Here is a 15,217-nt window from a genome sequence, read left to right as displayed (position 1 = left end):
AAGATTCGGTAATGACGACTTGAAGATGGATAGGAAGACTAAGACAACAGTGTGTTAGACAACCAGAGTCTCAGTCTGCTAATGGATACTTGGCAAGTGCCCACTTAAGTAATGTCCAGTAATGAGAGAGACCTTTTAATAAAAGCTTGTAACCTATCCCAAGGTTGTACAAATGTAAATTTGGGTAATTAAGGGAGTATTGGTGTGAAGACCCCTTATACCACCCAGCTCTTTAAATTTAACTTTTTTTTTTCACAGTTGCACAAGCTGTCATTTGAACTTGTATGTTTGCATGGTGTGGGGCTCAGTCTAGTGAAATTAAAGCAAAGAAGATCCTGTGTGCTCTTACAAACAGATGAAGATAAAAAGTGTGCTGCTACTCCTAAAATAAGTAGTGGTAAGGCATTCAAAGAAGTGTACCTAGCAAAGTGTGAAAAATAAAATTTGGACCGATGTTGGCTTGTTAGGAAAACTCAGTCTTTAATTAATGTTTTGGGACCAATACAGACAAGCTAAACCTCTTGGAGGGTGTGCTGTATTGAAAAGTAAGACAATGCAGTGTAATTCAAATTCAAAATTTAGTTTTGATACATAAGCATACTTTTTCACAGCTCCTAGTATTTGCTTATGTTTTTTCCTATCCCGCATAACTTTTTGATTTTCTGGTATATTACAAAGGAGTACAGTCACTAATGCCAGACATTAAATTTTGTGCAACTCTTATTCTTCAGAAAATGCATGTTGAAGCAAAACCTGTCATCTTGCTAACTTTTGAAATTGAGTAATATTTAAAAATCATGCTCGAGTATGGCCCTTTGTTCCCCATTACCTTTAGCCTTGTCTAGACTTTTAGAGGAAAATCAGCTGAAAGGTATGTAGAGGAAGTGACAAGACAACCTAGTTGTTGGGTGGTCATGCAAATGGTGGACTCGTGCCCTCATTTTGATATTCCCACTCCCCCTCTGAGGTTGGTTGGTGTACATAACAATGAGACTGTATTAGATGAGCCGTCCTTGTAACACTTTCCTCTCAGCTGTACATTAATTGTGTTCAAGCTGCTGCATTTCAAATACAAGAATATTTGCGCCATTGAATCCTTGTAAAGACATCAGGCAGAAGTTCAATCAATGAAGAGGTACTAAAACATGTTGTGTTTCATGCCTTATTATGCAGGTTGGGATGCTGAGAATTTGGGGTGGTATTGACAAAGTTGCTGTAAACATTACCTATTTTGCTGTTAGAGCAATGCATAGTTTAAAAACAACAAAGTGTCTTTGGCCTTGGATGTTAATGTTTTATAAATCCAGACTGTTGAATAATGTGTGACACTGAAAAAAATTAAGTGTTACGTGACAGCGACATGCTGATAGATATATAGATATCTCTATATCTATATACATAGATGGTTTACTATCAAAATTGTGATCATGAAAACAAAAACCATTCAATACAATGAAAAGCAACACCAAACATGGAACACTGAACAAGCAACTATGTCAAATCACATGTCGATTATTCGACATACCGTTTCCCCTGCACCTGTCAGAAAAGGAACTACAGTTTTGGTTGTCAGCAGTACAAACGTACTGCATAACACTAAACTTTGTTTTTGCAAGGAGGACAAGCCCCCTTGCACCCCCCACACCGCCTGCAATTTATATATTCCAACTCTGAGATTGCACTGCAGTGGAGAAAAGGGTAAAGTTCCTGATTTGCACTGTACCGTGATCTCAACTAATCACATCAACCACATATGTGCAAATAAATGCACAGTGCATTCATTGACCAGGAACTCACACACTTGAGGGTTCGACAACATGGGATTTAGCCAACTGCAATTCGACATCCCGTGGTTGCTGAACCTTCACTCATAATTTTCATGGTAAAGTTATATGTATAGAGACACAAAGTAATCCATCCAAGCAGATGCACAGGATTGGTGGTCTGTGGTCCTCCCCCCACCAATGAGTGGAGTGTGTGTCTCATTACTGACATTGTTTACACTGTCTGTCATGAAAGTGCGTTCTTTCCCTTTGTGTATCATTCCATTTACGTCAACATCCCTGTGTAGATGGATATGGTTGGCATAGGTGTCTGTTACCATTTGTGTGGTTAGCAGAAGGACTGCCACTCACCCTATCATTACAGTTTGTTATGTTCTAGAGAGGGAAGGTCGATGGAGTCAAGTATTACCATGCAGTAGCTGGAGTAGAAGTCATTGTGCATGATCCTGCCCATTACTCAAAGGCATCAGTTTATTGCTGTGGTCCTCAACCTCCAACAAGTACGTATTACTTGTAATCTGTCCCCTGTAAAAAGAGAGCTGGCACCTGCATTCTGTAGTGGAGCCATTCTCACCTGTCATTTAGTATTTCATTTGCTAAATGACCCCTGTTATACTCATGACATGGGCAGATGGCCTGCTTCTGATAATTGTTATCTTCCAAATTAGATTGCAATTGCAACTTCTTCATGGGATAGCCAAATGGCAGAATTGGTAGACCCAAGTGGTCCTTATCTGTCATCAGTTTCTTTGGAAAATTTTGTCTATGCGAGAATGCTATTTTAAGCCTTTCTTACTGGTAAGAAGACAGACTGAAAGAGTGCTGGTATGGAGACATGAGATGAATTTTTGTTCTGACAAGGGATTTGTTTTTGGTCTTTGTGTAGCTTCAAAGTGTGTACCATGGGAGCTGCTACTCAATGGGGTAGGACAGCAGTTGGATCACAAGAAGTGGTCCCTTTTTTGTTTTTCCACCTATGCCTCCTCTGAAAGTAGTCAAAAAATAAAAAGTTGCTGGAACTACAAATTTTGGGTATATACTTTAGTAAACAAAACCACTGGTGTAATATACTTTCGCCTTGTGGCTTCTTCAGGTGAATAGTAAGTTCCTTAAAAACACACCTTAAAGAATCATTAAAATCAAGTCACATGAGAAGTCATGTGATCACTATACAAAAAAATCAAGTGATATTTAAAATCATATGATAAAAAAGTGGGAGGGGGTAGGAAGCACATTATAACATGTGAGGCATCAATATAGCAAAAGCTGTCATAAGCAGTATTAAACATAAAAAAAAAAAACACTTTGCTTGCATCTGTAATCACTTCAAATATGGTTTTATGCTAACCATACCATTAAGACCTGGTGCAATATGTGCCTTAAAACACAGTATACATTTTAGTTCTTCTGTCAGATGACATATAATCACCCCATCTAAGTGGTTTAGAGATATTTTTTAAAATCATGAATTTAAAAGAATGTTTCTCATCTGTATCATTTATATGTATGTAAAGTGCATTGGTTACTGTTTTTCTTCTAATCTCCGAAAGGTGATTGTCTATTCTTTTTTTTAACTTCTGGTTCAATTTGCCTATATAATAGGCAGGACACTGGTTGCATTTAGCTACTAGAAACATTGTTAATTTAGCTAAATGCAGCCAGTGTCCTGCCTGTTATGTTCATGGTTCCAGGTTCCAGCAACTATTTTTATTTTTCGGCTTATTTACTATTTAATAGTTTTGGACTTATCGCTGATACCAGGTTTTCCTCTGCTTGTCTGTTACTTTTTATTGGTACAGTGGACATGAATAGATTGGGACTATGTTCTACTAACACTGCTCCGATTTGTATTCTCAGCTCAGCTGCATAACTATTGAATGTATCTGCCAATACATTTGCTAAACTTGAGACATGTTCTTATGCTACTACAACAGAAGTGGATTCAGGTATTGATTTACTTGCAGCATATTAGAGCAAGATACATGATTTTGAACAAGTTACTGTCATGTTCAGAAAGATGCAATGGCTACCAAGAGGGCAAGAATTCTTAAAATGCTCACCTGCAGAGGTGTATACCGTGATTTATTAAGGCAATGGCAGGTGACCTGAGCTGCTCGTTCAGGTACATGGAAATGACGAATGCTCATTTTGAATTCATTAGGTTCATAGTTGGTTACTAGGATATTGACATAAAGGTCTTTATGAGCCTAGCCATGTGTACACTGTAATACTAGAGAAACCCGATATAAGAATCATGCCTAAACTTGAGATCTTACTGCCCATATCTAGGAAGGTCATAGGTGAAATCCCTGGAAATAATTCATGATTTCCCATCCAGTCATCCAGGCTGTGCTTAAACGTCATCATAGAGGGGTTCTGTTTGATGTGAATTGGTAGCCTATTCCAGAGGAATGTCAACCTCTGACATATCGGTCTCTCCAGCAGGTTCTATTTATGTCGCAGGCCAGGTTAATGTCCATGGAATAGGTGACCCTTGTCCCATTTGACCTGCAGATGTGCAACATTTCCATTAGTTTGGGTCCGAGACTGCTCTGTAGGTCAGGCACAAGTCTCCTTAAAGTAGTCTGTATGCTACTGAGTACAGTGGCCGTGTCTTCAGTTTGTCAATGTTTAACGTGCTGGAGACCCTTCATTTTCTTGGTTAGACTAAACTGAGATCTCTCAAGTTGCTGCACGTGCCTGGTAAGGTACATATCAAAAGAAGCATCATACTCAATTATTGGACTGATGACGGTCTAGTACAGGGAAGTTATAACCTCTTTTGCTCCTGAGGCAATGCCTTTGCTAATGAGGTGTGTAATGTAGAATGCCTTCCTTTCCACAGTGGACATGGGGTGGTCAAAGTTTATGCTACAGTCAAGTTGCGTTCCCAAGTCTCTCACTACTGAGTTGTTACTTAGGGAGGGTATTATTATTTATATAATAGTCTGCAGGGATATTTTTTTTACTGAAGGTGGTGGTAATACATTTTTAGCACTGAGTTTGAGTCCATGACTTTGGCACCAATCATTGTTTTGTGTAAGTCCTCAAAGTATATTGACATTGACTGGGGGATTCAGTGATTGCGCCAAATTTGTAGTCATCAGCAAACTTAGCCACAGCTGCTCTGTTTTGGCCTGAACTGTTGAGAAGTACATTCCAAACATTAGGGGGCCCAGCACTGACTTAGTGGAATCCCACTGCTGACAGGTCTGCTGGTTGAGGTAAAGTCCCCAACTTTGGCTGAGTGTGATCTGTCAGGGAATCGGTTAGCAATGCACCTGTCAACCTAAGGGTTGATATTCATTTAGGAGAGTTTATCAATGATGACCAAATGTAGGACTGTGATGAAGGTCTTGGCTAAGTCAAGGTAGCACAGATTTGCCTTCATCTACGACTCTGGTGACATTTTCAAAGAAGTCCACCAGGTTTAACAGGCATGACCTGCCTTTGACAAAACTAAACTGTATTGGATCAAAGGTTTGGAGGACACTTATATCCTTATTTATAAGGTCCATGATGATTCATTCCATGGCTTTACAGATAGGGCTGGTTAAGCTTATGGGTCTGTAGTTCCCAGGGTCTGTTGCTGTACCTCCTTTATGAAGGGGAGGACAGTTGCTGTTTTCCATTAATCAAGAACAAAACCAGACTCTGGTTGAAAAGGATACTTAATGGAGTTGCTAACTCCCATTTTAGATCATTTAAAACACAACCTGGGATGCCATACAATCCCATAGAGGCTGTGTTTTTGGCCTTAGAGAGAGCATTAATTACTTGCTCTTTGGAGATGTTAAGGTGGGGGAGATGTAGAGGGAATGCTTTGTGGAATGTTTGGAGGGGACAGGTGGGTGAAATTTTTACTAAACTGGTCAGCTAATAGGTTAGCTATTTTTGCAGGATCAGTGTGTGTGATGCCATACACAGCTAGTTTAGCACACATCTGAGTCATACCTTTTAGGTTACAGATATAGCTGAAGAATGCCTTATGGTTATCCTTAGCTATGGTTGCTAATTTTTTTTTCGAAGTTGCCCTTAGAAGATTTTACAAGTTGTCTTGCTTGTTTGTTCAAGCAGATGAGGGCATTTCTTCCAGTGCTGGACTTTTTTTTTTTTTTTTAAGACAGCAACTTCTTCCTCTTGTTGTATAACTTATTAATGCTAGATTTCCACCAGGGACACTTGTTTTTTCTTGATGATCTTGTTTTGATCCTGTCAGGTATAGCAGTGTCAGCACGTTTGTACAGGCATTTGTGTATTCCGTAGTATAGTTGGCAAGGCCATCTATGGGAACAGGAGCTTGGAAGTTATTTATGCCATCCTTTAGGAAGGTATAATTAGCTTTGGTGAAATTGTTTAGCCTGATTTCACCTAAGAGGAATTCAGGTGTTCTAGCTACTTCAAATGTGACTAAATTGTGATCAGATTTAACCAATGAGGTTCCCATACCTGTGGTGGTGCTATGGTCACCCATGCTGGTGAGGACCAGGTTGAGAATATCTGAGCCCCTTGTGGGGATGCATACCATCTGTTCCAGTGTTAAAGTCCAGGAACTTCTGTGCAAGCATGTTGGTACTTGTGCAAGTTTCACAGTCAATGGAGGGATAGTTAAAATCGCCCATAACTACAGTGTTTGGTTGTAATTTGATTGACTCAAGTAGGTCCAAATAAGCAGCATGGGTGTCCTGGTTCATTGAAGGAGATCTGTAGGTCCAAATAAGCAGCATGGGTGTCCTGGTTCACTGAAGGAGATCTGTAGGTCCAAATAAGCAGCATTTATGGGTGTCCTGGGTCACTGAAGGAGATCTGTAGGTCCAAATAAGCAGCATTTATGGGTGTCCTGGGTCACTGAAGGAGATCTGTAGGTCCAAATAAGCAGCATTTATGGGTGTCCTGGGTCACTGAAGGAGATCTGTAGGTCCAAATAAGCAGCATTTATGGGTGTCCTGGGTCACTGAAGGAGATCTGTAGGTCCAAATAAGCAGCATTTATGGGTGTCCTGGGTCACTGAAGGAGATCTGTAGGTCCAAATAAGCAGCATTTATGGGTGTCCTGGGTCACTGAAGGAGATCTGTAGGTCCAAATAAGCAGCATTTATGCGTGTCCTGGGTCACTGAAGGAGATCTGTAGGTCCAAATACGCAGCATTTATGGGTGTCCTGGGTCACTGAAGGAGATCTGTAGGTCCAAATAAGCAGCATGCGGATCCTGGGTCACTGAAGGAGATCTGTAGGTCCAAATAAGCAGCATGGGGATCCTGGGTCATTGAAGGAGAGCTGTAGCTAATGATGACTAGAATGAGGCTCTTACCCACAGTTAATTGAATTTGGAGCAACTCCATGGAGTTTTCCTTGTCTGACCAGACTAGAGGTGTTTTAATCTTTGATGAAGATAGTGTGAGAACCAAAGGAGGAAGGGGTATCTATCATTTTGCATTCTGAAAATGTGGAAGGCACTGTTGCCTTGCAAGGCCAGGGTACTCTCTTCAGCCATGAACTAAGTCTCTGACTACACAGACATCATTATCCTCCAGGGCAAGAGTGTTCCAGAGAGTGCAGTTTCTGGTTTAAACTCCTAGCGTTTAGCAGCATAACCATTAATTTATTGGTGAGTGATATTTTCACATCAGAAATTTTGTTTTTGAGACCTTGCCTAAAATAGGCTCTATAGGAAGGGCAAGTGCCTTAGCCCATAACCGAAAGCCTAGAGGTGACAGGTGAAGACCACCTGTGGCAAAGCAGCGTGGTCTACCACCTGTGTCATCCCAGGCTGACAGGAACTGGATCCCCTTAGTGACACCAGAAACTAATCCAGTTGTTAGTCAATCATTTTTTGTTTAGATTGTGGTACCATCCTAAGGGAGGGAAGAATACTGCTCAAGGCTAGGGACATACTCGCCTGGGACACACATTCAAAGAGCTCAATCAGGTCTCTCTTCATACAGTCCAGTGAGGTACCCGATAGCTGACCATAATATTCTCCTTGTTCAGCCTGGTGAATAGGACATCTGTATGTCTTACAATGGAGCCACTTATGGCTAAAAAAATTGGTTTAGATGTGCTTTGCCTTAGGAGCTTATTTGGTGAGACACTGGTGCTTGAGTGCTGTAGGTACTTTATTAGGTGTAGCATGTTTGTGTTTGGAAGGTTTCTTGTGAGTACCTCCACATATGATGGTTTTCATGCAGAGTGCATGGTTTGCGTAGGAGTTGTAGTATGTGGTCTGACAAACCTGTTCAGTGTTATTATTTCTGTGCCTGAGAGAGCAAGGGTTCCAGATTCTTAGTGCAGCTGCATCTCTCTCAAATTGCACTTGCGTGATTTAGGAGTAGAGGGGTTGTCTGTGTATGCGAGACAGTTGCTACAATGCCTAAGGTTACCCATGTCTATCAGGCTTTTAAGAGAAATGGAGGGAAACTGACCATCCATAATGCTAGGTTAAACCTTGTTTTCACAGTAGGGAGAGGAAATGGAGGGGTGTGGTATAAATGGGTGCTGTAAATGGGGTCTGTACTTATGGGGGCTCTATAAATGGTCTACTAACGGGGGGAGTGTATGGACAGAGTTTCCGGTAGAGGATTTAAACTGGAGAGATTTGCTTATATGCAAGTACAGAGAGCCGTGTTTGAGCATTACCCAAACGTGAAACTTTTATATACCAGCAGGATGAAAGACTTTTCTAAAGTTAAACCCTTGGGCCAATCAGATTTAATAAAAAAAAAAAAAAAAAAGCTATGGACCAGAAATACCCACCTTTGATGGGTTGAATTTAGCAGCCTGCTCCCACCAGAGTGCAAAATGTAAAACCCGCTGGCTTTCAGCTCAAGTGCAGTAACAGAAGCTTTAGAACAGAACTAAGAGTTCCTGCAAATATCAGGAATCCTTGGAAATAAGTTCACTAACACTGAGAAATGTTGAAAACAAACAAACTTTGCAAAACAGATGGAGTTTCTTTAACAAGTGCAGGCTGAAAAGTATTGATTAATTCAAGAAAATAATTTAATGCAACACCGAATTGTCAAACATCAATGAAATAGTTAGAGGAAGTTCAAAAAATATACTTATCAGTTTTGTATTTCCTAATGGTTTTAGATGCAATCCAAGCAAGGCAACAAGGAAGCTCTGAAATAGTGAGCAGAAACTTACAAAAATGTAATTCTTTTTATACCAGCAGGATGAAAGCATTTTCTCAAGTTAAACACTCCGGCCAGTCAGATAAAAACACAAAAGTTATGGACCAATAGTTCCCCACATTGGATGTGTTGAATTTAGCAGCCTGCTCCCACTAGAGTGCAAAAAAAAAAAATTAGAAAAACTCCCAATGTAAAACCAGCTGGCTTTCAGCTCAAGTGCAGTAACAAAAGCTTTAGGACAGAAGTAAGAGTTCCTGCAAATATCAGGAATCTTTGGAAATAAGTTCACTAACCCTGTGAAATGTTCACAATACACAAAAACTAATTTTAGCTTTTGAAAAAGCTGTTGAGAAATATATATATCAAATGCTAAACCAAATCTCCAGGAACAGATCCAACTTTTATAATCTCTCACCAGAGCACAAACAGGCCCTGAAAATGCATAAGAACAATGATAATATTAGTTATAAAAGGGCCAGACAAAGGTGAAGGAGTGGTAGTGATGGAAAAAAATGCATATATTGACTTCATGAACCACCTGCTGAATGCATGTGATTATGTAACAATTACTAGGAGAGACATGCAGGACATTGTAAAAAGTATTAATCAAGAACTTATATCCACGTATACATCTGAGACAATGATGCAAGAATTACATCAGTATTTGACTACTACATCCCCAAACTTCCAACAGTTTATGTACTACCTAAGTTTCATAAGTCGCTCACAAATCCACCATTAAGACCCACAGTTTCTGGCTGAGGATGGCTGACAGAATCTCTATTGAAATACCTGGATGGTATACTTAAACAGCATTTAGATGAGATAAGCTCTTTCATCCATTAAAATAATGAACTTCAGATAAACTAATTACATCATATTAAATGTACCTAAAATAACAAACTATTGGTTATCATATCATAATATCATAGCTTATCAAGTTAAAAAATAATAAATACCAATGTGGAACATTCAAGTTAGGCAGCTAACCAATGCCATTCCGTCCCCAAAACTCTCTCATTTGCATTATTTTCTCAAATCAAACACTCCTCCCCTCATCTCCAATTTGCTAAGAACCTTTAGCTTCATACTATAGCCCTCTTAGAAAGGAAATATTATCACGCACCCACCCTAGCATTTCACAAGTAATACTTTTTACTGATTGGTTGATATTACCGCCAGTCAAGTTACAACCGGAAACAGGAACTCAGAATTTCATTTTAAAATGCCTTTTTTTTTTTTTATTAAAGACATTAAACTAATAAATATTATTTTATGTATTTATTTATTGCATTTGTTTACCGGGATACGTCCACTGGGCCTAAAAGAGCCCATTTTCAGTGGAGGCCCAGGGAGAAAAGCTCCAACGAGATACAGAAAAAAATATTAACAATAATTAGTACAGAAGCAGAAACAGTGTTACAGATAGTAAATATAGTAACATATACATAATATATACATAAAAGCAGGAATCTAGTTTGTTTGATTACAGCAATATATACAGAAAATATACATTAAAGCAGAATTCAATTAATTCAATCAGATTGGTATAAACAGAGATCAGTATTATTGTACCAGAATCAACAAGTGAGGATAAAAATAAATATGGAGAAAATATCATCAGAGGTTAGGTTACAGAGCAGGAACATAGCCAGGAAGAGTTGAGATGATTTTTCAGCATTTGTTTGAAGGTGGTGCTGCTGCCTGTGTTTCTTATAGAAGGCGGAAGTGAGTTCCATAGTTTGGCGACGGTGAAGGCATAGGGGAGTTGACCAGCAGGTACAATAATGAAAGATATTAATCTTTAAAAACTTTTAAGTTAACTATCCCAGTATTTCACCGTTCAAGGGTTTCAAGTTTTAACAAACATGCAATTGAGATCTGTTTGTTAATACCAGGCCACACATTGGCATTCAGCCGAATTTGCCAAATAAGCACCCTTTCTTCCAAAAGCAATGCCTAAGGGCCACCGCTACAGTTTAAATTTACACAGTCAGTTGCCGTATACTTAAAAACTATGCCCTGGGCATTCCAAGATATGTTCCACCAGTGCATTATTGTTTTTTTTTTTTTTTAAATATATTATATTCATACTCATATATCCTAACTTGGAGCCTCCGATCGGTTTTACCTACATAAAACCCAGTACATTTTGTGCGCCTGGTGATGTACACTACTCTCTTGGTTTTACAATTAAACCTACCGCCAATATGATATTCAATTCTTATTAGTTCAATAAATGTTTTGTACTCCTGAACATACCTACAATACTGGCAAAAGCTGTACTTTTTCATTTTACCATTCTTATAAACTATTATTAATATTCCTTTCAAAATGTTTTTTAAATTAAGACCTCTACGATAAATAAAAAAATCAGTCTCTCTCCAATTTTACCCCTTATTGAATTATTTTCTATTAGTAATGCCCAATTTTTATGTAAAATAGATTTTATGTGTATTACTACTAAACATTGTAGTAAATACAGTCTTATAAGTGAAACTAGATGAATATTTATTAATAACACTACTTTCACTGTAGGTTGAGCGAGTCCTAGTGAGGATTTTGTGTTGTATTGCCAGTTCCAACAGTAGGCATAATTAGCCTACAGAGCTGATAAGAACTTGTATCTCCTTCCTCGCCTTGTTGATTTACCACATGACAGTGATGTTCCCTATTATTTCTTTCTCTGTCCCTTCTGTCCAAAGCTGGACATTTATTTTATTTATTGACATCTGATTACTGGGAAGGTTCGACTGGGTAGAAGCCCTTGTTCATTGGAAGGCCGGGGAGAAAAGCTCCAAATTATTACAAAACATTTTAAGATTAATAATTTTACAATCTTCAAAAATATAACAAAAACATTTGCAGTTTAAATAATTAAAACAAATTACACATAATATAAAAACCTTGGCTAAAAATTGATACAAGGTATGTGACAATAATATTTAGAGAAACTTTAGGCAGTTTGTAGAGAAAATAAAGGTAAGTTAGTCTAATACAAATAGGCTCTGCAATATGAAATGAGGGAAAACAGGCTTATGGTATATTTAGAGAGAAAGACAGGGAAGATAATTAAATAGCAGCAAGAAAGTAAGTGAAGATGGGAGAGTAAGGAAGCATAAGGAATGAAAAGATACTTGTTCACATTTAGGGATATAGTTTATCCTGGATTTGAGCAAGATTAGAGCCATATTTTATCTGGGAAGTCTTTCAGGGTGGTTTTGAAAGATGGGAGGGAGGGTATAGACCTGATGTATACAGGTAAGGAGTTCCAGGCCTTAGCAGCCCTGAACGAGTACAGATAATGCCCAGCAGATATGCTAGGCTTGTAGACAGACAGGAGTTTTTGGTCACTGCATTCTAATGACCGACTGGGAACATAGCTGTTCAGAATGTTTTTTCTAGTTCTGTACAGGTAGATGGATGCTGGATAATTTTATAGGTGGTAAGAAGTTGTGTGTATGTTACTTGATGCGTCAGTTTTAACCCATTTATGCTCAACAGTTTCTGGAATTCATAAATTCCAATGCATTGGATCAACTTATCCACACCCCCACCAGGGGCAGCAATATCCTAGACCTGGTCATTACCAACATGGGCGACCGGTGTTCCACCCAAGAGATCAATTCCTCGTTGGTCAGATCCGACCACAAGCTAATCACCCTAGACATCCACATCCTGCTCCTCCCCCCAATTAGGGAAACAACCGTAAAAAATTCACGACACCCATCCAGATGGACAACAGAGGTACGACTGCTGAATCCTACACAAATACACTTTATAAGCACTTATACGAGTGCATGGATCGTGCTATCCCTAACAGAACCAAGATGCTATCCTCCAAAAAAAGGAAGCCAATGTGGTGGTCCCCTGCCATAAACAAACTCTGCAACAGAAGAAAGAAACTGGTGCAAAAAAGAGTAAAATCCCATGATTGGAGGAATTCCCTGGTATTTCTCAGTAAGCAGCTGAGTTCCCTCATACAATCCTCCAAAGCAAGTTATGAAAACAAAATCGCCACTGACTCTAAAGACAACCACAAAGCATTCTATAGCTATGTCAAGAATCTCAATGGCAACACTCGGATCTGCTCTGAGTTACAGCACAATGGCACTAAATATACAGAACCAATTGATATTGCCAGCATCCTGGCAGACAGGTTCAGTGCTAACTTTACCCCTCTCTCACCCACTAAAGGGCTCATCTCTGTACCGGAAGAATGCAAAGTTCCTGTAGTCACAGCTGGACAGGTAAAAACCTCACTCTCCAAAGCCAAGAACACAGCATCCATGGGACCTGACAACATCCCAGGCTGCATTCTACACAAACTACAGAATGAACTGGCACCCCACCTAAGTACCATATTCAGTCATAGCCTCATTTCAGGCTTTGTGCCCACTGAATGGCACACTGTGACAGTTATCCTACTCCTCAAAGGGGCAGCCACGACAGACCCCGGGAACTACCTCCCCATTAGCCTGACGAGCCTGGTCTGCAAGGCCATGGAACATATCATCATGGAACTCAAACAAAGACAATGGTAATATCCAAACTCTGGACCCCACACAGTTTGGGTTTGTAAAAGGCAGATCATGTCTCCTAAACCTGATAGACTTCTTTGAAGCAGTCACCAAAATGATGAGATGAGGGTAAGGTTGTTCACACAGCCTATCTAGAGCTTGACAAGGATTTTGACACCATCCCCCCACTCTGGAATTATAGATAAACTCACTAAACTAGGTATAAATCCCTATGTCACAAGATGGGTTGCCAACTGGCTTACTGACAGAACCCACACTGTGAAAGTAGCAGACTCAAAATCCGACTTCAGACCAGTGACAATTGGAGTACCACAAGGTTCAGTCCTGGGTCCTCTCCTGTTTGGTATCTACTTCTCTGAAGTACAGGCTAACACAGAAGATCTTTGGCTAACTAAGTTCGCAGATGACTGCAAACTAGGGGGCCATAAATAAAACTCCTAATGATGTGGACATCCTACAAAAGGGCCTCACTGAGACAGATGCCTGGTGTCAAAGCCATGGCCTCAAGCTCAATGCCAAAAAGTGCATTGTCATCCCCATTGGTAAAAACTCTGTACCCATGAAATACCACATCGGTGGTAGTCTAAACACTGAAAGTGTGATAAGAGACCTTGGGACACAGGTGGACGGTAGTCTCTCCTTTGATAGTCACATCGCCACAGTGGCCAGGCAATCCTTCTACATGGCACAACTCATCACAAAAGGTTTCTCATCCAGAAAAAAAGAGGTCATTGTTCCCCTCTACTCATCACTCATTAGACCCATTATAGAGTACAACACCCCATTTCGTATATACCTCACAAGACATCTACAACAACTGGAAAGGACGCAGAAATACCTCACAAAGAGGATTACTGGCCTCAAACAGATGCCCTATGCAGACAGTCTCAAAAAACTCCAGCTTTACTCCATTGCATTTTGCCTATTGAGAGGCAATCTCTGCCTAACATACAAAGCTATGTCAAACCCAGAGCTGTTGGACATGCTCCACTTAAAGAAATCCCAATCCCTCCAAGCTACACACTCTAGGGACCTAAACCTTGTCACTACAATAAACAGAACATGCTGGAGGGACAGATTCCTCTCCCATAGACTTCCCATACTCTGGAACAGACTACCTATCTATGTCAAACAGAGCTCCTCATTAGAACTCTTCAAGAAAAATCTTGATGACTGGATGGGAAATAGGAAATTCACCCTGGGGATCACTTCTGTGGCTCTGCTTGACCCCTGTCACAGGAAAATAATTTTCTTGGGTGGCGAAAGCCAGGGTACCTTTTTGGCTAGGCTTATATAGGCCCTAGGGCCAATAGCCTAGTACCTACCTAGTTTGGCTGTATAAGTGCATCTCTCACAGGTTGTAGTGTTTGGTGGTAGGAGGAGAGGGTTGGCTGTGTACATGAGGCAATTGCTGCATTGTCCCAAGATGCCCAGATTCATCAGGTAGGCAGGAGAAAACACCGGGAGCTGACCTTTAGACATGCCTGAATAGGTGCTTATTTATTAAGTACTAAAAACTGTTTTCCTCTAGATAAGTGAGGAAAGTTGAGTGCTGTAGTAATTTGTAACTTATTTAGTGCTTACAATGAGTTCTGAACAAGTGCTGAGCTCAAAGAAACAGATTTGAGTGCTAAAACTAACATTGCTGGCTGGTTGCAAGGGAAAATTTGAAGAACAGACTTTATGGCGCCAGGAATAGTTTAGCCCCAGTTAAGTGGGGGGGGGGGGCTTAGGAGCTCGCAAAAAGTCCTGGACAAGACC

The sequence above is a fragment of the Protopterus annectens genome, chromosome 15.part0, assembly GCF_019279795.1.
Source record: "Protopterus annectens isolate FY-2018-M chromosome 15.part0, PAN1.0, whole genome shotgun sequence".
NCBI classification, from domain to species: Eukaryota; Metazoa; Chordata; order Ceratodontiformes; family Protopteridae; genus Protopterus; species Protopterus annectens.
This window is presented reverse-complemented; position numbering follows the sequence as displayed.